At 44.4% G+C, this 27,370-nt stretch overlaps 1 long non-coding RNA gene across 2 annotated transcripts in view; it reads left to right on the top strand.

Moving 5' to 3' along the window:
- LOC144761947 (uncharacterized) overlaps window positions 1-27,370 on the top strand; it is a 210,449-nt gene that overhangs the window by 151,773 nt on the left and 31,306 nt on the right. The window contains exon 4 of one of the 2 annotated variants that reach the window (XR_013595970.1): window positions 5,744-5,886. The exons of the other annotated variant lie outside the window; for it this stretch is intronic. This is a non-coding gene — a long non-coding RNA (uncharacterized LOC144761947). The remainder of the gene's footprint in view (window positions 1-5,743; window positions 5,887-27,370) is intronic. 2 annotated transcript variants of the gene reach the window in all.

Here is a 27,370-nt window from a genome sequence, read left to right on the forward strand (position 1 = left end):
AGCAGAGTTTTCGTACAATAATGCCATGAATGTATCCACAGGTTTCTCTCCCTTCTACATGAATTATGGGAGACATCCAAATTCCAGTCCCAGACAAACTAACATCACAGTCCCAGCAGTTAGAGATGTAGTGTCTCCTTAGAGCAGATACACCTACAGGCAACTGAAAGTCTGAAGGTAGCAAAAGAAAGATACAAGGCTTATGCAGACAAGAAGAGGAGAGAAGGTCCTAGCTTGGTAGAAGGGGACGAGGTCTGGTTGAACACCAAGAACCTAAGATTGAAAGGGAATCGAAAATTCCAACCGAGGTTCATAGGTCCTTATCCAGTAGAGAAAAAGATTAACCAGGTAACTTATCGACTCATCTTACCATCAAGACTTAAGGTTCATCCAGTTTTTCACATTTCATTGTTGAAGAAGGTTTCAAAAAATCTGCGAAAAATGTTGCCTCCAAAACCTCTGAATCTAGAAACAGGTACGGAGTACGAAGTTAAGGAAATTTTGGACTCAAAATGCTCTAAAGAAGAGCAACTGTTCTATTTAGTGGACTGGAAAGGTTATGGGCCAGAAGAACGATCTTGGGAGCGAGAGGAGGACGTTCATGCTCCAAGATTGATCAAATCTTTTCATCAACGGCACCCTTCAAAACCAAGGCGGAGAGGATCTGCCTTGTTGGAGGGTACTGTCAGGTCCCGAGATTCTCAAGTAGCCATAATAGTTCACCAGAGAAATCCAACTCTAATTCGGCAGCAAACTGAGGGTTCGTGGACCGATCGAGTGAGAACATGGAACTCCAAGATGGCCGCCAGGCTGGCGACCAGATTGGAGTTCACGTCTGCGGTCTAGTGTTCTAGGCTCCTCGCTAGCCGAGCCTGTGTGGAGCGCGCGCTGACCAAGATCTGCGCACTTCACTAGAGTTTTCAGTCCGGTTAGGAGTTATAGCGTTCGTTCTGTGAACCAAGTAAAAAACCTCAGTTAATTAATTAGGTTAATTTCCCCACGCTTAGAAGTCCTGACAGGGGAATTTACCCATTCATTGCCCAGATTAAGAAACGACCGCACAAACCCAACGGAACGTTTCTTCCGTAGTCTTGAGGAAACTTCTAAGCGTTTTTCTTTTGTTGTGAGGAAACATTGGACCGAAGTTTGCCGTGTTAATAACCAGATGCTCAAAAACTTACCTTGACGGATTCGGAGCGGCGGCATCTCGTCAGGAAGGAAGCGCGCTCACCGAGCGTGTCTGCAGACCCAGAGAAGAAAAGACGATAAGTGAAATGCATTAACGTTTGCCGTTGTTAAACAAGAGTAAAGGAAAACCATAAATATTACAATTGAACTTACCTTGTGGTTTTGTAAGACTAGAGTAGCGCTTCAAGTTTAAGAAGTAGGAATACAGCCCTCGTATTCTCTGAAAGTAAAGGAAGGACAGGATTAAACAGAGACCTCGATATTAACAGGAAACAGGGACTGATATTACAGTTGAACTCACCTTGTGATTCTTAGAACTAGAGTAAGGTCCCAAGCCTGAGAGGTATTGATCCTGCCTCTGAATACTCTGAAAATAAGAAGGAAGGACTGGATTAAAAGAGACCTCGGTATTTACAAGGAAAAAACAGGTTAGAGGAGGAGTGAGCCAAAGTACATTACTAACAAAATTAGAGAGAACAATTTACAATAGTAATTTCTCTGGCTTAATTATAATTCTTACAGGAACTGAAGGACAGAAAAGGCTAGAAAGGCAACAAGGAGAAAGGAATTAAAAGACAGGTAAAAACAGTGAGTATAGAGGGAGATAGGGATGAGGGGAGAGCAGTAGTAGAGGAATCCATAAATAAGAAGAGGATATTTTCTGTATTACAGGAGACTACATAACAGAAAATCTGTCACTACATGCCAGAAAAAAGGGTACAGTAGAGAAGCTAGATTCTTGGAAACTAATGGTAGGTCTAAGTCAGGAGGAGTGGGTGGAATGGAAAATGGAAGGAAGGATAGGTTGAGAGTAATGTTTATTTTTTCCCTTTAAGGTTCAAGGCAAGTAATGGTCTGCGGGTCGGACTGATGAAAGGAACCAACCAAGAAAGTCTCTTCTCTTGTCGTTTATTATTTTATCCAATTTCCCCCTTCCCTCTGAGGTAATAATTCATAGACTTGTGTACAAGCTCTGGGTGGTTTGCCGGGGTGGATTTGGGAATCAGCATCTCTGTTCCTGTGCAGCTACGCAACGAGTATCCTTTTATAGTCTGACAGAGTGAAGTGCCCAAGTCGCACCTTGCACCCGAACAGAGATGGCTGAAGGAATAGACCTGCAAGGGTTAGGAGTAATTTTAGATACAATCCAGAAGGAGTTAAGTGCAGTTAGGGAGGAAAATCAAAACTTAAAAATGGAGATAGGGAATTCCCGAAAAGAAACAGCAGACTTAGTACAAAGATTTAGGCAGCCCTTTGGTTCAGGACAGGATGCTCAAAATCCTTTAACGGAGAGTGCAAATAGAATGACTACCCAGGTGATCCATTCCTTGTCCCCAGTTATTCCCTTAGTGGCTCCAGAGCGATTTAGTGGGGATCCCCAGAAGGCTCAAATATTCATCACTCAATGTTCTTCACATTACATGTGCCGCCCTTCAATTTTTCCTGATGCGCAATCCAAGGTCGCCTTTGCCTTGTCATATCTGAGCGGTGACGCAGCAGATTGGTCCTTGCCGCTCATCACTAGGAATGATCCGATTCTGAGAAATTATGAGAATTTTAAACAAGAATTCTTACGGATATTTGACAGGAGGAGAATATCTCAAGTGGTCGACAATGAATTGCTGGATTTGAGACAGGGAAATCGAGACCTGGTCTCGTGCCTGGCACAATTCAATAAACTAGTGGTGGAAACAGATTGGCCAGATAGTAAGCGGGCGGCAGTTTTCTACAGAGGATTGAAGGACGAGCTCAAAGATGCCTTAGCTGGAATTCCAAATCGACCTACTGAAATTTCGGCGTTGGTGGATCTTGTGTTGGAAATAGACTTTCGGCAAGGAGAAAGAAAAGGTGAAAAAAGAAGAGAATTCAGACCATCAGTTCCAAGATTTGATCGCGTCAAATCAGAAAACAGTCGAGGTAATGAAGGATCTTTGGGAGTAGAACCCATGCAAATCGGAACAATACGTGGACCGCTCTCTAAAGAAGAGAAGGAGAAGAGGCGGAGTAGTAACTTGTGCATGTATTGTGGAGGGGGGGTCATTTTGTCAGAAACTGCCCAAAGAAACCAAAAACTAGCTACAAGCCGAAGGAAAACTAGTAGCACCACCTGTTGGAGGAGTTGAGCAGGTGGGTGCGATATTAGAGTAGCGCTTCAAGTTTAAGAAGTAGGAATGCCAGAAAAAAGGGTACAGAAGAGAAGCTAGATTCTTGGAAACTAATGGTAGGTCTAAGTCAGGAGGAGTGGGTGGAATGGAAGGAAGGATAGGTTGAGAGTAATGTTTATTTTTTCCCTTTAAGGTTCAAGGCAAGTAATGGTCTGCGGGTCGGACTGATGAAAGGAACCAACCAAGAAAGTCTCTTCTCTTGTCGTTTATTATTTTATCCAATTTCCCCCTTCCCTCTGAGGTAATAATTCAGAGACTTGTGTACAAGCTCTGGGTGGTTGCCCGGGGTGGATTTGGGAATCAGCATCTCTGTTCCTGTGCAGCTACGCAACGAGTATACTTTTATAGTCTGACAGTCGCCTTGGAGGCTTCATCAGCCAGTGGATTCCCTTCAACGTGCACGCGAACCCACTGATGACTCAAAGTGTGGATAACTTGAGCCCGTGGCAGGCATGCTTTCAGTTTTGCCACTGGTCCCATAACAATTTTTGTTTAATTGTTCAACCCTTGGAATCTCTAAACCCATTCTGGCCCCAGTAATGAAGACATTCATTATAGGACTACACACAGTAAAATGAATTGCACCCTATCAATGTGGGGAATTCCTGATCTGTATATTGTAGTGCTAGTATCAGGGCTTTCAGCTCTGCCAACTGTGCTGTACAATCTCCTAGAGATAGCATAGTTGTATTGCTGTGATGGAACTTACCGTCCCGTATACGTCACTTCACTATCGCCCATGCTGTGTTATACTGTTGTTTACTTCCTATGGCAGGCTGAGCAGAACCATCAGTATAAATGATGTATTCATATTTTTCTAGAGGCAAGATTTCATTGGGGAGAGGGTTGTCTTGTTCGTACTGCAGAAATGCTTGTGTTTTCAATGTAGAATCCTATTTGTAATCTAAATATGTTGCAGTGAGAGAACTAGCCCATTGTATCCATCGTGGATACACTGCTTTTGCATATTGAATGCTCGTTTTGGTAACCGCTTCAAAAGTCGGTACCTGGGTTTCAACAATAATGCGTTTCCCCTGTCTCTCACTACAGCAGTCATTACTGTTGTCAGTATTTTTTCTGTGGCCGCAAATCGCATTTCAGCATTTGTATATAAATGGGATTTATATGCAATTGGTACTGTTTTACCTTTATTGAAAGTGATGTATGTATGTCGTGATAAACCCGGGACCACCCGGATCACCAAGTTGGTAGAATTCACATGTGTGTGCAAATGTTTTGATGCTATCATGTTAGCCTGAACTTACCGTAGTGTATCTGTATGTTCCTGTGTCCACTAATGTGCGGTGAAATCAGGTCTGATTAAGTCTTAGAAACGATTTACATTCTCTGCATAATCTAGAATGTATGTTCTGTCAAATTTTTAAAATCCTAATATGGATTGCAAACCTTTGAGAGTCTTTGGAGGTTGGAGCATTGTGCATTTTGCCTTCACTTGCGAGCTCATATTCCAAAAATAAGATATTGAGATGGGCAATTTTTTATTTCTTGGAATTAAATTTGTAGTCCAAATTGGGGAATCCCACAATTATGTTGTTCACCCTGCTCAAGTGTTCAAGTAATTCATCGTCCTTCAGAAACATGCCATCTACATAGGACACTGCCTCCTCATCGCATGTTTGTAATAATTCTGACACTCTTGCCGAGAATCCAGGGCTGTTCTCATACGCCTGCGGAAAATGAAACACATTCTGTTGAGTGCCGAGGGCAGAAAATGCTGTCAAATATCTGCGTTCTGAAGCTATATTTTTGGCAGATGAATCCATTCAAGATATCTAATGTTGTTTTGTATTTCTTCCGCATGATGTTATTCATTAGTGCATCACTATGTGCATTTTGAACTGCAAATGTTCATGTGCATGTGTTTAAATGTCGGTAATCTGAAACTAGATGATATGTGTTGTCAGGTTTCATAAGAGGAAACAAAGGCTTATTCATCGGGGAGGTGCAAGTCTCAATTACACCTTGGTATTCAAGTTGGTCTAAGATTTCTTTGACCTATCTCTTTGCATCGTTTTTATAGGATACTATCTCTGTGGATTTGGAGTAGATTTCAATGGGATTTTGTAGTGAGTTGACTCCAAGTCCCACCCTACATAGTTGTGGTATAATGCTGGAGCTAGCACTAGCGCCCACTCCTGCGTGTATGAATGTTTTAGAGATTTTGGAACAAGGTCGGAGAAAGCAGGCAAAATTACGCTTTCCCCTCTTGGGTAATCCATCAAATACTCAGGCGGCCAATCTGTTCCTGATGACAGTATTTCATACCCATATGTTAAGTTCTCCCAAAAGAGACCTTTAACCTTCCTTGTGATATCCCCCTCTGGAGTGTATTTTGTGTAATCAGTGTGGGACACTAACTCTCGTTTCAGATGTTTCCACCGTGATATGTTAATTCAAACTGCAGTCACCAGAAAATCCTTCCGGTTCCAGCAAGCTATTGTTTCTTCTGCCGCGCTGTCAAGCATCGTCAGAGCCCATTCCCCGTTCAGAAGCTGAGTCTTCAGTAACCTGGGTATGTCTAGTTTTCAAGCCAACTACTTTCTTCTTTTTGAATTGAGTTTTTGTTTTAGGTTGTTCTTCCTGTTTCATAATATAAAATGAATTTCGATGTGTTCCCTTTTTGTCTTTGGTCGATCTTTTTGCTTTTGTTCTGATCGCCCGTCCCTCTCCGATTTTTTGATAAACCCTGGAAGGAATAAAAGGAATGTAAATCAGTGTCCTGATACCTGCCAGGTTTCCTAATGCTATCACAATTCCTACTGTTATACCTCTTTTCAGAGGACTCCCGTAGGGGAGACGGACCCCTTGATCATGAATTATTTTCCGTATTGGTATTTTTAGATTGTTTGTTCTCCCATTTCTTTTTAGAAGAAGTGGGTGCTTGCTTCAAGTTGTCCTTGTCGGGACTAGCTGCCATTTGAGGCTTCCCTGCTTTGGTTCCCAGATTATTTCTACCTAATGCAGCGTAGGTTTCTTCAATAATTTTCGGTAATTCTCACTATTTCTCTATGCAGCTGGGTATGGCCACTGCTGCCTCCCCCTTTATGTTACTCAGCATGATTGCAGAGACTTGGGCAAAATTACCCATCAGTTTCATCCCCAAGTCCAGGGCAGGTCCCGCCCCATACTCATTCTGTATTTGTTTCAATACTTCTGGAACGACTGCTATGGAAGGGGTACCATGTATTTTGATGTATACTGCAGCAAAGATTGTTCCCCAAGTAGTACAATCGTCGATCACGAGAACCCTCCCCATTGGAAAGTAAAGGGTTCGCATTCTATGTTTTTCCTGCACACCCGTATGGGGAAATACTGCTGCCAGCTGTGCAATTGTTTGTGCTATCTAGAACGTAATTTGCTCCCGTTTTCATGGTATTGTTCTTATCACTGATGTTAGTGTCTGTGAGTTAATGGTGGGTGTGGTTTGATGTGAACCCACTGGAGCACTTCTCGCAGGTTGGACTGTTAATATTTGCATAACAAACTGGACAATCTGTCTGTATAGCCTGACCATGTCTTTGTTTACATCTCTGGACGTGGAGTGTATGTCGCTTAGACCGGCCAGGTTGCTCCTTGTATGCTGAGTGGACCGAGTCTCCCAACAGATGTTGTCTGTGGGAGGGTATCTTTAAACCAGTTTCTGCGTTGCTGGTAAGTTAACAGGACTTCAGTGTCTTCGTATGGAATGTATTCATCTGGTGGTTCAACTACAATTTATGTATGGAACAATTTAGTCTGTGGATCTGCAGGAGGGAACTGAACCCAAGGGTAGAATACCTCTGATGTTATGTTATGTTATAGGGGTGTCTTGTAGAGCGCGTGGCTACTCGAGCAGAGTGTCCCGGCGCTATGTAGATCTGTAGAGGAGACCGGAAACACAGACAGACTAAAGGCCAAAAAGCCAGGTCTTCAGACCCTTCCTAAAGGACAGCAGATTGTCTAATTTCCTAAGAGAAAGGGGAAGCTTATTCCAAAGCTGAGGTGCCAGTAATCTGTAGGAGCGGCCCCCAATACGGGCACGCTTAGTAGCTGGAACGATGGCCAGAGCTTGTGTGGCAGAGCGTAGAGATCTGGAAGGGAAATAGAATTGGACACGTTTCCTTAGATAGACAGCACCAATACCATGCAAGGATTTAAAGACCATGGTTAGAGTCTTAAAGAGTATACGCTTCCTCACTGGGAGCCAGTGGAGCGAGTCAAGGAGGGCTGAGGTGTGAGTCCTACGACTGAGGCCAAAAATGGCCCTGGCAGCAGAATTCTGAACAGTTTGCAGGCGAGCTAGAAGGTACTCTGGGAGCCCTAGATAGAGAACATTGGCATAGTCGAGCCTAGAGCCGATCAGTGCCTGGACTGTGATTCTCCTGTGAGAAAGGGAGAGGAAAGGAAGAAATTTCCTGAGGGTACGCAGCAGGGCAAAACATTGGCCAACTAGACTGAGAATCTGGGGCTTAAAAGTTAATCCGTTGTCGATTTTGACAACCAGATTCTTAGCAACCAGGGTGGGTGAAGACGGGGGATGCATATCCACAGGCCACCAGGATTTCCAATGAGTGTCAGGGGCACTGCCGAAAAAAATAATTTCAGATTTATCTGAATTAAATTTTAGCTGGTTACGCTGAAACCAGGAGAAACAGATCCGAACACCTTGTGTGCCTCAATCACGAAGGTAACATAGCCACCTGTTGCAGGTAAACTGTGTTCTTTCAACTTAATAGTTACTGCATTTCTACAGTTTTCTTTAATGTTGAGAGAATTAGAAAATTCTTCTTCTCCATTCTCTGAACCACTACTTGTGGACTCAGTAATTTTTCAAGGAGAAGAACCGAGCATTTTTAGAAATTTTTCGGAGTTTTGCACACTGTGGGGAACCTTTTATCCTTACAAGCTTGTTAAACCTTCAGCCACTATGCAGGGTATATATGCTCAGCTGAGGAGGACTTCCCTTCCCACTTCAGATGTCTCTGAAAGGTGTGAATAGGGCTTTCTGAGAAAGCACGACTGAACTACTCAGATTTTTACATTAAAATTAAAGAACCAAACCAACGTTGGTGGTGCCATGTTGTGTAGTTCCTAGAAATCTCCAGGACCTGCGCATTTTGGATGACCTAAACTGAGAGCTTGGTGTCAGGACAACCCCACAGGCTATATCAGCCATTAGCCCTGCTTGCTCTACAGTGCCCCTACCACCCATCTGTTTCTTACAGTGGTGTAGATAGTTTCTGGCAACCATTGAAAATGACAACCCTGATTCCTCAGGGATCGTGGAAAACAGTACAGTACTTTTCGCTCAGACACTTGTGCTCACTTATTCCCAGAAACCACACAAGAGGGTGAATAGGATATTTCAATAAGTATTTATTGGTCCAGCGTCAGTCTTGTGTAAAACATATTTGCTGTTACAATCATGAAGCAGAAGCATACAAAAGAGATTGCTAGTACCAATATAGTAAATAGTAGATAGATTTCTACCATAGTGCTAATAAGATGAACATAAGCAGTTCAGATAAAAACAGTAGCACTTGCATATTCCTAAAATGCGCGCCCTAATTAATTTGCTTAATAGTACTTAATCTAGATCTGTATGTGTAGCATGTATATGTATGTATGTAGCCAAGAAACCCCTCAGGAAGAACTGTCCCCCTCACCTGATGATTGAAAAGGAAGAACCCCCTCTTTGCTTCGAGGATGACACCCTGCGAGGTATGTCAGACTGCTGTGTGCCGAAGATTGCAAAAAGAACTATTGATGGACAGAATGCAGAACAATGTCATACATTCACCTTAGTACAGATATCTGGGCCTACATCCATTGTTTTTTTGCTCACCATGCCATTCCAGTTTGGACCCAGCCATATGCAAATCAGTCTTGACCCTGTGCCCAATGAGAACAGTCCAGCCCAAACTGCCAGGCCAGGTCCTCCCTGGACTGGAAACAAGCATCCTAGGACCGGTTTTGGGGTATCACCCCTCTTCAGCCAGGAGATCTTGATTCTAGTGGCATGGAGAGCACGTGGCTCACGTCTGAGCATACCTGTCCCACTCGGGGTGACAAATGCAAAAAGAACTATTGATGGACAGAATGCAAAACGATGTCATACATTCACCCCAGTACAGAGATCTGGGCCTAAATCCATTGTTTTTTTGCTCAACATGCCATTCCAGTTTGGACCCAGTCTTATGCAAATCAGTCTTGACCCTGCGCCCAATGGGAACAGTCCAGCCTGAACTGCCAGACCAGGTCTTCCCTGGACTGGAAACAAGCATCCTAGGACCGGTTTCGGGGTTTCACCCCTCTTCAGCCAGGATAGCTTGATTCCAGTGGCATGGAGAGCACAGGACTCACGTCTGAGCATACCCGTCCCACTTGGCTGACAAATGCAAAAAGAATTATTGATGGACAGAATAAAGAACAATGTCATACATTCACCTCAGTACAGAGATATGGGCCTAAATCCGTTGGTGGCGGAGTGAGCTAAAGAATGATGATGGATTAAACCCAGATCAGTTGACTGGGGGTGAGTGCTTGCATTGTTCAACACTCCGTCCATCATCCTCTTTGGTTTCTCTGTGTCGAAGATTCAGCATGCTGGACTCCGTGTCAGCTTGGAATGAATTCCCCTCTAATTTGCAAGTGGAAAATAAGGGTTTTATATACTAGTGTGGTCACTCCAGTGTTTCGTCTAGAATCAATATGTTTTGAAAACAATCATAAATGTTTTTCCAGACAAATGCGATCATACACAGCAGGCTCTCGGCCAAGGATGAAAAAAGTGGTGACCCTTATAAAGAGTAATTATGCTGTGCCTAAGGACATGTTTATGTTCATCAGGTACAGGGATTAGGACAGAATACTAAGAGCTGGTGTCGAAGAGACAGGAGCAAGCACCTAGGTAAAAGCTCACCTGTTTCAGAACCATTATTGTCGTGTGGATGGGACAATGTCTGTAAAAAGAGGTATACATGACAGGACTAGCATAATGAGCATGACACCTTGGTAAGGACCAGTATGATGTTCAAGTCCTAGCTGCACTGTGGGGAATGGGCTGTCATACCTAGGTACCGCAAGTCATCCATCACAATTCGCAGCCTCGTGCCCTCTACACTCTTGGAGAACTCCCCCCAAAACGGAGCAATCTGGGACTTTTGCCAATTGACTATCAGCCCAGACGCATCTCCATAGATCTGGAGGATTTTGACGAGAGGGGGGTAGTGGTGTGGGCCTGCTGAACACACAGAGGCATGTCATCTGTATAAAGTGAGACCCTGTCTTCATGTCTACCCTGCCAATGTAACCCCTGGATTCTGGCATCAGCTCGTGGCAATCCTGCGAGTTGTTCTGGTACTAGCACATAAAATAGGAGTGAAAGTGGACACCCTGGTGCTCATCTGAACCTATGGAGAAGGACCTGGACAGTCCTCCATTAACTCCTACTTGTGCCCATACTTTGGTGTACATTGCAGCGGACATGCAGAGGAAGCGGGGACCAAAGCGCATCTTGTGCCAAATGGTAATTAAGAAAGGCCAATCTACAGTATTGAATGCCCGTTCTATGTTGACCACCAAAAAGGCACTATCCTCAATTATTTCTTCTGCCTCAGCTAAAGCAACATAGAGGCATCTCATGCGCTGCCTGGTTAACCTAACTGGCTAAAAAGCCATTTTGTCGCCATGCACGAGAGAGCGCACAACCATGGGCGAGCGCTTAGCAATAATTTTGGCAAGAATTTTCATTTCAATGTTGATCAGGGATATGGGACGATAAGAAGCGCACTTGTCCGGCGGTTTACTCGCTTGAGTAAAACCGTAATTGTTGCTCCTCTGAGGTTGCGGGGCAGAGTGTGCAGTTCAAGGGCGTTGTCATACCAGATGGCTTGAAGATAATAGCCAATTGGATTTTTTCCTCCATAATGGAGAGGTCTATGTCATTACACTAAGCTGTTCATAGTTCTTTCAGGAAAACATCCTTTACAACGCAACTTTTACCACGCAGTGCTTTTACATCGCAACTTTTACAACGCAAACAATTACAACGCATTGCGCTGGGGGGCGCTCTAGGATAGGGAATAGATTTAATTTACTATCCAACACCTTCCCTACTATCCACGGGGACTGGAGTTGGAATAGTAAATTAAACTATTCACTATCCAGCACCCCAAAGCGCTATGCGTTGTAATGGTATGCGTTGTAAAAACTGCGATGTAAAAGCATGCGTGGTAAAAGCATGCGTTGTAATGTCATACATCCGTTCTTTCACTATGAGGTCTTGCACTAATGGATTGTCGCACTCAATCTTGGGCACAAGCTGATCAACATGTACTACTTTGTAGTAAGAGACTAATTCAATTGTAATATCACAGTATGTTACCATTTTGGGCTGTTGTATGAAATTCTGGGACCACAATGCTGACATGGATTTTGCCTGTGAGTCAATAAATCAATATCCCAGCTTTGTTATCCATTTCATATACCCTACTCTGAGAGTGGAGCCACACAAGTTGTGCTGTGTCTAGGGGCTTCTGTATGAGCTTGACTTTAGCTAACCCCAAGTTTTATCATGCTGTCTTTGAAGGTCAGAGCATGCAAACCGTTTCCATCTCTGTGACTGAGCGCCCTAGTTTCAGTATCTCTGTGACCGTGTCTTTAATTTTGCCATGATGATGGACACAGCGTTGCCCCTGTGACTGCTTTGAAAGCTTAGGTAGAGGAAGAGACTGTGTCATTGCTGAGCTCAAACTATAAAACTACAATAGTGTGTAGCAGGTAATCACGAAAGGTCCTGTTGAGCAACAACCAGGGATTTAAACTGGAAGGCCCCATTTCCCCTCTCCTGGCATGGCTGATGGTAAGTTCTGTTGGTGACTGGTCAGACACTGCCCTGGTAAGTATACAGGAGCTATCAATCACCTCAACATCTGTGGTGGGAATGAGGCAATAATCAAGTTGGTACGTCATGCCGTGTGGGGGAGATTAATAGGTCAATGACCGCCACCAATTTTCCCAGTTGAGGGTGGAGTCTACCAAGTATAGTGGGGTAAAAACACTCAACAAGTGCCACTGGTTGACCTCTAGAGATCCCATTATCATCACATATCTAACCAAGCTGTTGGTAATTACCTTGTGGACACTAAGGGGCCGATTCCGATCCTGAAAAAATAACGTCCGTACGATTTTGATTCGGGGCCGTCGCCGTACGAATCGTACCCGTCCGTCCGAGTCGCGTAGTACGATTCGTAGTCCGTCAATCCGTCCGAATAGTCGCGATCCGTACGTATTGCGAGGCTGAAACCGTGATCCGTACGACTCGTAAACATGCCTTACGACCCGACGAGTACGATCCGGACCGGGGCATGAGGATTCGTACGGTCCACGTCAGGTAAGGGCAATTCGTACGGAAAAGCGCACAATCACATACACACTGTACGGCGCGTGCCCCCCATGATCGCAGGGGTATGGCGCGTACCCCTGCCATCATGGGGGGTACGCGCCGTACACCCATCGCACATGTGGTACGCGCCGTATGCCCAGCGTACATGGGGTACGGTGCATACCCCATGTACGCTGGGTGTACGGCGCGTACCCCACATGATCGCAGGGGTACGGCGCGTACCCCTACGATCATGGGGGGTACACGGCATACACGGGGGGGACGTTCCGTACCTGTTTCGGGGCGAACTCTGCTTTTACGGCTGTTTTCAGCTCCCGTAGGAAAAGGGTCGTATGGTGCGTACCCGACACGAATCCTACTTGCCGGGTCGTAAAAAGCGGCCGTGAACCGTACAAACGTCGCGTACAGCGGGTTCCAAGTGCGATTCGTATGGAAATTCCATTTGTACGGTTCCTGGTACGATTCGTAAGGATGGCTGCATTAGGGGTGAATCGTACTACGTTGTACGTACGGGGACGGTTACGGGTACGATTCGTACGGGAAAAAACGCTCCGTACGACGATTCGGAACGCTTTTTACAGGATCGGAATCGGAATCGGCCCCTAAGTGTAAAGGACCGCTTTAGGAGTTTGGCCACTTACCTGGAGCCTTGCATGTATTCTGCGTGGTACACCCTGCTATAGCCATATCTCCCAAGGAAAGTACAGTTGGTGCCCCACAGGTGGGTCCCTTGCAGCATCAGTACTGCGGGCTGGAACTTTTTGCCATATAGCATAACAGCCCCCCTCTTCAATTTATCATTAATATCATTGACATTCCAAGACATCACTTTATAACCCTGTGGGAACTCAGGGCCTACTTTGGAGGCCGTGGGACTTAACCCTCCACTGGGCCACAATACACACTGTAGTTTTAACTGCACAAACACCTGCAAGACAAAGTAACAACTGACATATTGGACCAAAACGACTGCCCGAATTTACTTACCTCCTCCCTCCCTCCTGCTCCAACAGGTAAACACCTATCGCCGGCCAATAAAAATTAGGAGAAATTATAAGCAAACTCACAATAAATGATAATAGTGAAGCAGAAATAAGCCTGAATAAGAAAAACCAGGCAAACATGGGGTGATGGGTAAAGGCACATGACTCCAATTTCTTTCAACCCATTAGAATATTAAAATCTGCTGGAAACTAGAGCTTGTGCTACAAACTATAGTCAGTTGAGATGCTAGGTTGAAAAATGGTGTGCTGAGGCCCCTACCTGAAGCCACTAGCTGTCCGTCTGCTCCCCCACCTGCGGACCGCAGCTCAGTGGCAGCCTCCAAACGGGGAAGTTGTCCGGAGCCCAGGACAGGCCACCTGTATAACACTATGAAGCCAAGGTAGGCAAATTTACCTCAGGAGGGTGTGGTTGATCATCATGCCACCCTTGGAGTCTGAGTCCTCCTCGATCGATGGCCTCTCCATCTCACTACTAGGTTGCTGTGCACCCATCTGAGGATGACCAGTTCTCAGTCTGCCACGGCTTCTTTTCCAGACAGTGCTGGGGCTGTACATCATACATCCTGTCTAGTAGATGTTTTCTCTTCTTCTGGACCATGACGAGCTGGGGGCCGCTCCTCTACCCACACCGAGGCCTGCTCAGGAGTCTGGAAGAAGTAGGATGTATTGTTGAAAAGCACTTTTCGTTTTGCTGGGACTAACAGCATAAAGTGGAGACCCATAGATTGCAATTTCTGCCTCATGGATTTGAAAGTCCTGCACTGCTGCTGTACATGTCTAGTATAGTCTGGAAAGATCAGGATTTTAGATGCCTTGTATGTCAGGTCCGGGAATGCTCCGGGCGAGCGAAGGATTGAGTCTCTGTCTCTATAAATCAGTACATGGGCGATGAACCTGAGGGAGGGTGAAGGCCAAACACATAGTGCTCCCTCAGTGAAGAAGCGGGCTTGCAAGTAGATTTGATCCAATTTTCCAGAAAGGCGGTGGCGTTTGTGCCCTCTACTCCCTCAGGAATTCCTACAAAGTGGAGATTATTGCTCTACAATGCAATCTGCCCTGGGCATCCTGTAACAGCCTAATTAAGCTACCAGGCGGCATCCGGTGTATTTCGGAGGCTGAGAGGTTATTGCGCATAGCAGTCTAGGAATCAGGGTCCAGGAAGGCCTATTTCAGCCTATTTCAGATGTCTGCAGTATATCTGGGACGGTAACCCAGTGAGCTGTGAGCCGCATCCTTGGTCTCAAGTATCAGGGGAATCTGTGATTAGCTGCTGTTACAGCATGCCTTGCCTGTCTGAATCGTGGAGACTCTTCTCCTTAATTGAGCTGTTACAGCCCTTCTAATTAGGAAGACTCTGACCCAGCCTCTACTTGTACAGACCGCATCTGCGGCTCTCTGCATCTTTCTTACTCGGCCCAGACTTCTAATCGGTCTTCGCCTGGAACAAACCTCCTCCAAGTCACTCTGACCTGGACCTAGTTACTGCAGGCAAAATGTACACAGGCATACCATTAATAATGTCCTGATGATGATCCTATATCTTTTGTAAGGATTGAAACACCGTTGACTTGTTGTGCGCCATATACACTTCTTCATTTAATACTCATTTTGTGTAATGGTGTCTCCACTATAATTTGTTTGTCATCAAAATGTGCCCCATACAAACAATTTACTCTGCCTGAGCCTTTCTGTTTTCATGTTGTACGTCCTTCCCACTAAGTTGGATGCAGGATTGTGTCCCACTTTAATTGTTTCTTGCTTTCTTTTGTATATATCTAAGCAAACTCATAATAAAAAAAACCTGTCCGGCTGGACAGCTGTAAAATATAGCACTGATTGGGTCTTTATTTATTGTTTACTCACATTACCCATGTCTAGGAACCACTGTCTTTAGAAATAATTGATTACCCAATGTCCCTGACCAATTGTATTTGGGTTTCCTTTGTCTTTTATAACACAACCAGTGTTCATCTGGCAGAATTTTCTTTCCTGCTAAATAATGCAAGATTGCTGTCATCCTTTTGGTTGGTAGCTTTTAGTTTGTTAAAAATAAATAAAAATAAGTGGTGGGTCCAACGTTTTCATAATAGCCTGCCGCCAGCGCTGCCAAATGCTGGAGTTGTCAAATATGAAAGCTCCTCGTCTTGAATCCATATCATGCCCCTTTTGATCCACCACCCTACTTTTCCTGTATCTTTACCTCACTCTTGCAGGTTCTTTGTTATCCCAGCTTTCTCCCTATGTCCCTGTTTTCCTATCTTTCCTCTTTCTCTTTCAGCCTCGCTTACATGCTTTTCATTGCCTGTAGTGGCAGTCCCTGACCTCTTGAATGGTGGTTAACTGTAGTACCTAGACAGTGGCAGAGTGCTTGTGCTCTCCTGTTTTGAACATGGTAAAATTGGCATACACCAGATTGGCACCTTTATATTGCCAGTAAGTCCCTAATATACAGTCCTCCCTGAACCTCTCCAAGCTTTGAAAAGTTTAACAATTCTTTGAATCTGAACATGCCTAAAGCTACTCTTCTTGCAATGACTGAACAAGGATTTATTTGTGAGCACAGAGAAGCAAACACCTCTAGTGTTTTGGGAGGACTTGCAGAGAACAGTCCTTTTAATTACCTCATTTTTGAATGTTGTTTCATAAGCATCGCCACCACAAAGTCATGCCTATTTCATTTGGGGGTCGCAAATCTACTCTTAGCTGATCTTAGATTGACTGGAACTTGTTATTGAGGATGCGTTGCTCCGTCTATGAGATACTTTGTCATCCTTTAGAACGAAGGAGGGGTAGGCGGGCTTTATCACCTACTACTAGGTTTTTTTTCTGCTTTAATTCCCATGTACACAATGACTGTTGCTTTAGATGAAATAAGAAGAAATGCAGACATCTTGGAAAATATTGCTGACTCTACCGCAAAAGCTTTCGGGCATGATCCAATTGACATTTTGGATCATTTTTGGTAGAGTCCCAAAAATCAATTTTCTGATGAAAAACAATGACCCCGGACCTGTCGAACTTTCCCAAAATGGTCAGTATTGATGATTTTTCAACATTTAGGGGTCGATTCCGATTCAGGAAACTAATCCGTACTACGATTCGAATTCGTAGCCCTTTCCGTACAAATCGTACGAATCCGTCTGAATCGCATAGTACGATCGTAGGAAACCGTACGAAAAGCAAGGGAAAATCTGTACGATACAGGACCCTCACGGTGAACCGTACGAATCGTAAACATGCTGTACGACCCGACAAGTACGATCCGGACCGGGGAACGAGAACGCGATTCGTACGGAAAACATTGTATGAGCAATTCGTACGGAGAGCTACACATTCACATACGCACCGTATCCCTGCAATCATGGGCGTACGCACCGTACCCCTATGCTCTGTACCCCTACGCACCGTACACCTATCATCGTACGTACAGGGACGTTGAAGGTGTACGATTCGCACGGGAAAAATACTCCATACGACTATTCGTAGGGGATTTTATCGAATCGGATTCGGCCCCTTAATCTTTTGACTGTAAATGACTGTTGGATGTGAATTATTACTTTTTCAACTAAAATAAGTGTGTTTAGAGTCATTTTCCTGCCTGAAATTGGACAAAATAGATGCTTTCTGAGGCAGAGCAACTAGATGCTCATGCCAAGATTCTAATTACAGAAAAGTTATTAGATTAATTTTTAGAGGCCTACAGGGGGATATGCACTATAGAAGGTACTGAATGTTGCATCAGTGTTTCCAACACTTCCTCTAGCATACATGAGCAGATACATGCATTAAGAAGAGTGACTACACTAAATGTAGAGTGGTCTAGATCTAAGTCCCAACAGCAAATAGATGTGGATGGGGGGGGAAGTCTTCGGACCCTGAGGAATAAAATTATTTGAATCAGTGAATCAATTATTACAATCATTTTAAATCTGGTTATTTTACTTATATCAATAAAAATAATAAATACACATTGTACATCGTCCTATTCTTTTACAAAAATAGAAGCACTGGCAAAACTTTTATGCTTGAAGTTCCTGAGGATGATTTGGAAAGCAACAATAAATTGATTAGTTTCTTTTCTATAGAATTGTTGCAGGGAATGTTTCCTCCTAGAAAAAGGGGGTTCTTGAAAACATAGTTATATATTCTTATATATGTTATTGTTATTTTTTTATATATATAAATCTGTACATCACTGTGTGTACCTATAAATCTCATAATCAAATATGGATGTTGTTACTTACTGGTCTGAAATGACCTTTATTCCCATTTATGCTCAATAAGCTTCTGTAGCGATTCTCCGGGGTGTGGGAGCCGGTAGTGTACACTCTGTGCAGTTCAGATACTGTACTACATGCAACTCGCCACTAGAGGGAGCCTGGCGGTTGCGGAACTACAATCCCCAGAAGCCCCGTAGCCGAGGAGGCGGAAGTATGGCAACAAAAGCCTTTCGCGGTCAACGGCTCGGGGCTTGTCAATCAGGACTGTGAGAGTGGTCGGACGTAGCCTCGTTTGTTCCCTGCATATTTGGATTTGGTGCTTAGTCTTCCCCAAGCAGCGGGTGCTGCTACCTTGAAAATACTTTTCCGGAAACGCGAGTCCCCGCAGGTTGTAAGACGGGTGGCCTCGCGTTGTGTTGGAGTGGCGTTTGTGAGACCCGCGCAGGAGCGCGTTGTCGTCTCCGTCACTGTGTACTTTTCCCTGGGATCTTTTTTGCTCCTGGCGTGCCGGTACCGGTACGCACCTATCCAGACTCCTTGCTGATTTTGCTTTTCTTTTCTTTATTACATTCCTTGCTGATTTTGCCTACCTTTGGAGATTCCTGTTGAATTCCTTGTACTACTCCGACAATCTGAAAACAGCCGAGGAGGCTGGTACCTTTATCTAGGATTCTACTGTTCGTGGGTTGCTGCATTTAGAAGGGAAAGATACGCTTGTCCACACCACAGGTAGTACTCGCCATAGGTGTTCATATGTATGACTATTCTGACAGTAAAGGGCTGGGTGTCTAATTGTTCGTTCTTGTTATTCCCTCACCTGCAGAATCCCATCGCGGGCGTTACCAGACTGGCGAGGGGAGTGGGTGGACGGCATTCTTCATCCTTTCGGAAGCCCCACTGAACATCTTTTTGTTATTTTATCCACTTCCCTTTTCCCCGGGGGGCACGACACATAGCTGTGTTTTTCTTCACACTGTGTGTGGTGCGTCCTGGAGAGGAGGGGGGATATTCGTCTCTTCATCGCTCCTGCTGATCTCTCTCAGAGGTTAGTGGTTTCTTGCCATTGACGTCGTGACAGCTTCATAGGACTTGTAGGACCAGAAGCCATTTTATTTAGGGTAGTACATTTGTACATTTCTACAGAGCATAACCGTGCTTCATTGTTGACAACTAGAGGAGGGATTCAGGAGAATAATGAACTCTGTTTTGTATTCATGAATGATATCTTCTCCTCGTGGATGTCTCACTCTCCAGGAGAGGATACTGCTACCTACTACTAGATTTTTTTCTGCTTTAATTCCCATGTACACAATGACTGTTGCTTTAGATGAAATAAGAAGAAATGCAGACATCTTGGAAAATATTGCTGACTTTACCGCAAAAGCTTTCGGGCATGATCCAATTGACATTTTGGATCATTTTTGGTAGAGTCCCAAAAATCAATTTTCTGATGAAAAACAATGACCCCGGACCTGTCGAACTTTTCCAAAATGGTCAGTATTGATGATTTTTCAACATTTAGGGGTCGATTCCGATTCGGGAAACTAATCCGTACGGCTATTCGAATTCGTAGCCCTTTCCGTACGAATCGTACAAATCCATCTGAATCGCATAGTACGATCCGTAGGAAACCGTACGAAAAGCAAGGGGAAATCCGTACGATACAGGACCCTCACGTTGAACCATACGAATCATAAACATGCTGTACGACCCGACAAGTACGATCCGGACCGGGGAACGAGAACGCGATTCGTATGGAAAACGTTGTATGAGCAATTCGTACGGAGAGCCACACATTCACATACGCACCGTATCCCTGCAATCATGGGCGTACGCATCGTATCCCTATGCTCTGTACCCCTACGCACCGTACACCTATCATCGTACGTACGGGGACCTTGAAGGTGTACGATTCGTACGGGAAAAATGCTCCATACGGCTATTAGTAGGGGATTTTACCGAATCGGATTTGGCCCCTTAATCTTTTGACTGTAAATGACTGTTGGATGTGAATTATTACTTTTTCAACTAAAATAAGTGTGTTTAGAGTCATTTTCCTGCCTGAAATTGGTCAAAATAGATGCTTTCTGAGGCAGAGCAACTAGATGCTCATGCCAAGATTCTAATTACAGAAAAGTTATTAGATTAATTTTTAGAGGCCTACAGGGGGATATGCACTATAGAAAGTACTGAATGTTGCATCCGTTTTTCCAACACTTCCTCTAGCATACATGAGCAGATACATGCATTAAGAAGAGTGACTACACTAAATGTAGAGTGGTCTAGATCTAAGTCCCAACAGCAAATAGATGTGGATGGGGGGAAGTCTTCGGACCCTGAGGAATAAAATTATTTGAATCAGTGAATCAATTATTACAATCATTTTAAATCTGGTTATTTTACTTATATCAATAAAAATAATAAATACACATTGTACATCGTCCTATTCTTTTACAAAAATAGAAGCACTGGCAAAACTTTTATGCTTGAAGTTCCTGAGGATGATTTGGAAAGCAACAATAAATTGATTAGTTTCTTTTCTATAGAATTGTTGCAGGGAATGTTTCCTCCTAGAAAAAGGGGGTTCTTGAAAACATAGTTATATATTCTTATATATGTTATTGTTATTTTTTTATATATATAAATCTGTACATCACTGTGTGTACCTATAAATCTCATAATCAAATATGGATGTTGTTACTTACTGGTCTGAAATGACCTTTATTCCCATTTATGCTCAATAAGCTTCATGGGACTTGTAGGACCAGAAGCCATTTTATTTAGTGTAGTACATTTGTACATTTCTACAGAGCATAACCCTGCTTCAGTGTTGACAACTAGAGGAGGGATTCAGGAGAATAATGAACTCTGTTTTGTATTCATGAATGATATCTTCTCCTCGTGGATGTCTCACTCTCTCTCCAGGAGAGGATACTGCTACCTGCTCATTAGACAAGTTTTTACTGAAAGTGGCAAGTTTATTAGGTTCCACATACTTTTATTGAGAGAAAACATGTATAAACTCTACTTTGTGTCATGGATTTATCATTAGCTTTAACTGACACTTTTCTAGTGACAGCTCCGGTCAGTTGCAATTACAATTGTCTTTTGTTTATTTGCTGTGCTGCTTGCTATATTTGCTTTCAACACGTCAGACTAGAGGGTTTCCTGACCTGTTGTGTTCGATGTTAGCTACATCAACGTAGATTTTGCAATGGAATGCCCTAGGGCGAGTGGCTGGGTGGTGGGGCGATAACTCTATTCCAAGTGGTGCTGTGTTGTGTGTGTGACATGGCCTGGGTGTTGGAAGCGGCCCTGCCCACAGGGTGTCGGCGTGGTATACAGGGGCATTGGGCTACTTACTGAGTAAAGACTGTGCTTCTATGGCTTCACTAAAAATATTATACCACCACCCGGAAATGCATTTATCGCGTGAGCAAATCAGAACCCGGGAAAGGGGACCTCAGTACATGGCCTATGCACTAATAGCCACTGTTAGGCCCCACCCTGCAGGCAGGCCACTCATAAGCAGCATAGGACGGAGCCAGTTACATTACAACAAAGAACAGCACATAAAGGCCTGCTGCTTTAATGTTCTCCCCGGAGAGGGGGGCAGCAGGTTTTCAGCACTGAACACAGCCAAAGGACTGACTCCTGCCAAGTCCATGATACGTTCATAGCACAAGACCAGAGCCAGCCCTTATCTGCGGAAAATGTGAAAATCTGTAGATGTCGTTTTTTTAAAAAAAATGACTGCAAGAAATCTGCTGAAACAACGGTGAAAATGTTGAATAATGTTTCTTAGACAAAAGCAAAAAAGAATAAGAAAAGCACATCAAGCTGCAGAAACTGCAGTAATTTAAAGATACCTGGAAGTTAAGAAAGTAAGATAATGGAGGCGTGTGTGCTCTTTCTCTCCCTTATGCACAGCACTCTTTGATTACCCTGTGTGAGTCCTTATGCCACTGTCTCCATCTCGCTCAAACCTCTCCATCCTCATCTCTCTGAAGCCTTTCTGGGTCTCGATGCCAGGGTGTCTGCACCCTCACTCACCTCTCCTCAAGCCTCCCTTTGAAGTCTATGCCCCTGTGAGTGCACAGTTGTGGGGAGGGGGAGAAAGACTTCAGTGGGTGACTTCATCACCTTGTCTGGTGGCCCCCGTGCACAGGCTCACTCTGCAGGAGTCCACTGCCGAGAGCAGCCTAACATTCTTCCGAACGGCGATTTCAGTCAATGAATATCACGGCCAGTATGCCAGCTTTGATTGTCGAGTTTAATGCCCAGCATATGTGGAAATGTACAAAATATGTAAAATCTGTTAAAAAAAACTTTAAAATCTGCGGGAGACTGATAAATCAGTGATTTTCACAGAAAAAGCTCAAATGCAAATTCGTCCTTTTGCTTCACAAGGCTACCTCCAGCTAGAATTGTTCTATGCTGTGAATAATTCGTAATCAGTGCACCGCGCGACCACCGAGTGGACGGTAGTATAGGTTACAAAGCTTGGAAACAAATCCCCATAAATGCGGTAAAGAAAACGTTCGATCACCCGAGAGGTTTCCCAGTCGGTTCTGCACCTGTTCCTGGTTCCTGCTTATCCGGGGGCATGAGCTCTGACCCCAGCCTGGTCAGTTTAGCCTTTCATCCTCTGAGGCAAATGATGAAACACGGAGACATTATACTGAAACGTTCATGAAAATGTGCAACTGATTTCCAAACTGCTCCAATATCTATTTTCACACAGCTGAACTTCAATTACGAGTGACAAGCGTGTGTGATGTGTTCCAGGAGAGGTACAGGAACCTGTGATGCGGGGGCCCCCGTCCTGCGGCCTAGCGAGTGCGCCTTTGAAGAGTGTCCCTGAAAGAGCACAGGAGAAAAGTGCAAACGTGCATTTGCACGAATATTCTTACCAATCTATTATCGATAACAGGATTACGTGCTCAGATATGGGTATGGCAGAATATTACAGATATTCGATGCAGTCACTGAGAAAGCGCCATTTCGTATGCTTTGAAAGAGCCACACAGATGTGGGGGCGGGGGGAGGGCAACAACTGGTCGTAAATGCTGCAAGCAGCGCTTTCACACATATTAAACTCAATTTTAGTGACCTAGTAAATACTTAAGTGTCTCTCAAAGGTTTCTGACGTCGGACGCGTAGCAGCCGAGAAGAATTATTGTGACGAGGCAGGGCGATTGTGCGGGCTCTGTAGACGCTCGTGACGCTTTCTATCACATTCTCTCATTCTCAGAAGCGGAAGGTCGAACTCTTCCCCGAACGTAGCCGGAGGGTGATTATCTTTTCTGCTCATTTCTAATATGTCAGAGATGCAGCTTCAATGACTCCGTCTTACTTTATGAACGTCGCTGGCCTAGTGGGAGGCCTGGGGAAAGCGGCGCTGGATTGGGGTAGGCTTTTAGTGCAGCGCTTGCATGAGGCCCAATCAGAAACGCACGTTATGTGGGCGTATAATCTCCATTACAGTCTGTAGCGCACACACTATCATTGCTAAAACAGGATTCAGAACCCTCTCCGCACCCAGGGTCTTGCGGCCTGGGATGGCTACTTTTGCGTCAAATAAAGCAACATTTCTGGTATATTTGCGGCAGGTAAGACATGTCCTTGTCCCAAAAATGCCGGTCGGTCATTACTGGGGAGTCTGACAAATCACTTTCTGTGACCTGGCAGAGTATCCAAGAGCAACGCATCTCTGAACGGGAGGGGGGCTGATGCCAGAGAAGATCTACATTTAAAAACCCTGCTCTCTCTGGCATTGGAAAGCCACTATTCCGAAAATGTATGCAAAGGCCAGAAGGGGCAAATGGGGTGTCAGGTACACATGTGACTCGAGAATGGGAGGGCAATGGGGGTGAAGAGGGGGCTCCATGAGTGTCTTGGGATTGTTGGGGGAGGAGTCTGAATCACGGGCGAGAGGAGGCATAGGAGGGGGTGACATTTCACAGGAGAGGATTAGGCATTAGGGACGTTGCACCTGAGGAACCAGGTTTGAGACCCGGCGTCGGTTTAACGTCCTGTGATTCTGGGCGAATTAGCAAATCTCACACCTCACAATGGTGCCAGCAGGGTGGCGGTGTGGAGAGAGGGGCTGGGAGGGGAAGGCGAAGCATATATATATATGTTTGAAACTTTCACTTTAAAAAAATGCTTCTCAATGCACTAATATAATCAGATGTATTAAGGTGAACTGGTTCTGCATGTTAAAGAAATACACCTTTTGAATACTGAATAGACTTGAATATACTTTTACACTGTTGCTGCAATGTGTCTTTAAAAATAAAGGTGTTTGTTGGACTCTGGCCCTTTTTGCAAGGTTATCCCCAAACTTTTTGCCTTCTTCCTCCTAATTTTTCTGACCTGCTTTTGCTGGCTTTATGGCTCTGGGCACCTTTACCACTGCTAACCAATGCTAAAATGCACATGCTCTCTGTGTAAATTGTATTGGCGATTTGTTTATCCATGATTGGCATTTATGATTTACTAGTAAGCCTCCAGTAAAGTGCACCAGGTGTGCCCAGGGCCTATAAATCAAATACTACAAGTGGGCCTGCAGTACTGATTGTGTCACCCACATGAGTAGCCCTGCACACCTGTCTCAGACCTGCCAATACAGTGTCTGTATGTGCAGTTTTAAACTGCCATTTCCACCTGGCAAGTGTACCCACTTGCCAGACCCAAACCTTCCCTTTTATTACACGCAAGGCACACCTAAGGAAGGCCTTAGGCCATGGGCAAAGTGCAGTGTATTTGAAAGGTAGGTCATGTGCTGTTGCGTTTTACATGTCCTAATATTGAAGTGCTGCTCGTTTCATTTTTCACTATTGCAAGGATTATCTTTCCCATAGGGTAACATGGGGATTGCCTTGAAATATTTGTCAGTATAATTTCCCATTGGGAGATGATAGAGATTTGGAGTTTGGGGTCTCTGAACTCAAATTTAAAAATGCATCTTTTGCTGAAGTTGTTTTTTAAATCGCATGTTTGAAAATGCCACTATTAGAAAGTGGCCATTTTCTGGCTTAACTAACCATTCTGTGATGATGATGAGGATGACGATGAAGGATTTATAAAACGCAACAAATACCCTTTGGTGTCTAGGCGCTGCCTTTAATATATACAGGTTAGGACTGTGCTTCTACCTGACTGTAGAATTCACATCTGGGTTAGGATGACAGTTAGACTCACTCAAGACAGTTAAAAAGGGAGCTGAGTTGTGCCTTGCATATCCTGATGGGCTATTGCCAGGCGGATGTGTCTTCCTGAGTTAGAGTGGTGGGAAGAGTTGTCACTAACATCTGAGTAGGGCTGTGCCTGTCCTCACACAAAGCTGTCACCACCCTTGTGTAGTGTGCCTGGGGTCAGATCAGAGAAAGGCATGGTCTTGTGCACTACAAAAACTTTCCTTTGAAGTTTGCCTATTCCAAAGACAGAAAGGGGTATACGTATTGGAACTCTGACACTCTGAAAGCAGAACACTTCTGGACCAAAGGCTATTCTGCCAGGAAGAAGAGCTGGATGCTTTAGGAGTGACTGACACCGTGCCTGGTGCCTTGTTGTTCTGGTCTTCTGCTTGCTGCCTCTGTCCTGGGAGTGAATGGACTGGACATTGCTTTTTGTATCCTGCTTCCAAGTTTCTCCAAGGGCTTGTGTGTGCTTGCCTCTTGTTAAGAAGTCACAGGGCCTTCAAAGACTTCACCAACCAGTGCCTGGGCTCTTCTGGAAGTCCTGACTTTCCAGGTGGTGCCAAATCCAGTCCGTGGGCTCTTGGAAGTGGAATTTTGTGAACTGAAGGAGAAAATCCACGCATCAACTCCCAGCATCTGTTTTTATCGACTCATCACTACAAACTTCGACGCGGCGCAGCTGCCAGCACCTGTGCCCAGCTCGATCGGCGCAGTGATTACAGCTTCCACCACAGGCCCCAGCTTTCCATCGCAGCATGTCAGAAGAACCACCCCAGCGTGAGTTTCGAGCACCGCAGCACACATAGAAACAGCAAAACCGAGGAGAAATAAAGCCTTTATCCTTGTTTCACCTGTTTAAGACCAGGTTATCCGTGGCATTGATTTTGGCGCTGCCCCATATTTACGCCACCCTTGTAAATAGGGTACAGCGTCAAAATCAATGGGTGTTCAGGTGGAACTCCCACCTCAACACCCTTTAGCCACCCCTTCCATGCTAAGTATAGCTTGAAAGGGTGCCTTATTCACAAGGCCGTGTTAAGTCACATTAAGTGGCTTACCACCGCCTTTTGAATATGGCGAGGCACCTATTGCTACAGGTACATCATTAAAAGTGATGTTCCTGTGGCAATAGGGGCTTGTAAATATGCCCCCAGAGATTGTAGCTCAAGGTGGTTCACATACATTTTCATGGTTTGTGCCCTGAGATTTCAATTAACAAGGGAAGATTTGAGAGAGTAGTTTGAAAGGGTAAACGAGAAAACTTTGAGAGTGACACTAGAATCCAGTATGAATCAAGAGACTTTCCTGGATTCCTGTCTATCAGCTTTAGTTTCCCCAAGTCTTCGGTGGTAATATTCCGCCTTTCCGCCTCTAAAGAAGATATCTTACTCTCCAGAGCTTGCAGTTCTACAATCTTTATTCGATTTTTACAACTTATTAGAGCAAGTAATAGACCTCTCAGGCTAGCCTTGTAGGCATCCCATACATGATCAATTGAAGTTGATCCCAAGTGAAAAGAAAACAATTCTAGGGAGGATCTGCTAATGGATTGTATAATTCCTGTGTCTGACAACATTACTCTGTTCAGCGTCCATCTTGGTTGTGAACAGTTGCCGCCCATTGCATATATTAATAAAAGGAGAGCTTGGTCAGATAAATGAGTTGGCAGAACTGAAATACTCATAAAATTATTAAGGGCTTCTTTATCCCTGAGGAGTGTTTATACTTTTTGCTGTAATAGGTAGATCCTTGGGCATCACCCGTCTTGGACCACCACAGATCCACTAAGTTTATATTTGATATACAATTTTTCATAACCCTGCGTGACTTAGGAGTTGCTGTTGTGTAGCTTACGTTGGTACTGTCTTTTACTGGATGGAGCCTAACATTAAAGTCCTCTCCTATTACCAAGGGGGGGGGGGGGTTACCAACATTAAACTTCCTTGTAGTTTAACTAAGAATGAGGGGTCGTCCGTATTTGGGCCATAATAGGATGAACAGGTCAACTCCGCTCCCCCGAAATCCAAGAGGGCTATTACCTATCTACCTGATTGATCAGTTTGAACTCACTTGATCCTACAAGGGACACCCTTCTTAACCACTATTGCTACCCCACGAATACTCAAAGATTGCTGTGAGGCACAAAAACACTGTACCCACGGAATCTTGGAAAAGACCGACT

Source organism: Lissotriton helveticus, chromosome 6 (assembly GCF_964261635.1).
Source record: "Lissotriton helveticus chromosome 6, aLisHel1.1, whole genome shotgun sequence".
Taxonomy (NCBI): Eukaryota; Metazoa; Chordata; class Amphibia; order Caudata; family Salamandridae; genus Lissotriton; species Lissotriton helveticus.